Here is a 705-nt window from a genome sequence, read left to right as displayed (position 1 = left end):
TGGTTACACGACATGACAGTTTTACAGTCATTAAAATAAAAAAAACATTTGATGAAAATGTTATGGAAAATGAATGAACATGGAAACATTTTCACATGTGTTTTAAACAAGGCACCTTTGATTTCTTTCAAAACATTTGCATTTTTTATGGTGGACTGACTCTTTGAATAAGGAGCTCCAACAAACCGTTTCTTTCATTTTTATGTTTTGTGATGGGAGATTCGGGTTTTTGGACACAGAAAATAGGTTGGCTTTGCTGTAATCATTCAAATAATTTCAGCTCACACATGTGAGATGAAAGGAACAGGGGGAATGGGGTGAGATAGAGAATTTGATGAGGGAAAGAGCATGATGGCAGGTGTGTGGAGAATGAATCCCGAGGCATGGTTCCATGAGTTTACCTCTGTGGCTCCGAGCAAATGTGTCTGTAGCCCGATTGCAGGGTGTGTTTGTTTGTCAGTTAAGGGGCTATTATATAAGATTCAGCACCAGTGCAGGGCGCTCTATGAAGTGACTAATGCAGCCTAGAGGCATGACAAAATATGAAAAAAATCAAAATGCAAACATGCAGAAGCATAACAGCCCATGGTGAGGAAGTGACATCATAGAGCCCCTTTCAAATGCCATGGTCATTGCTGCTGTTAGCGCTTTGCCCATCACTTTCCCTAATTCCTTGTACCTGCTGGTCATTTTTTAATTCATTTT

This window comes from Sinocyclocheilus grahami, unplaced genomic scaffold (assembly GCF_001515645.1).
Source record: "Sinocyclocheilus grahami isolate Dianchi unplaced genomic scaffold, SAMN03320097.WGS_v1.1 scaffold39.1, whole genome shotgun sequence".
In the NCBI taxonomy this organism is placed as follows: Eukaryota; Metazoa; Chordata; class Actinopteri; order Cypriniformes; family Cyprinidae; genus Sinocyclocheilus; species Sinocyclocheilus grahami.
This window is presented reverse-complemented; position numbering follows the sequence as displayed.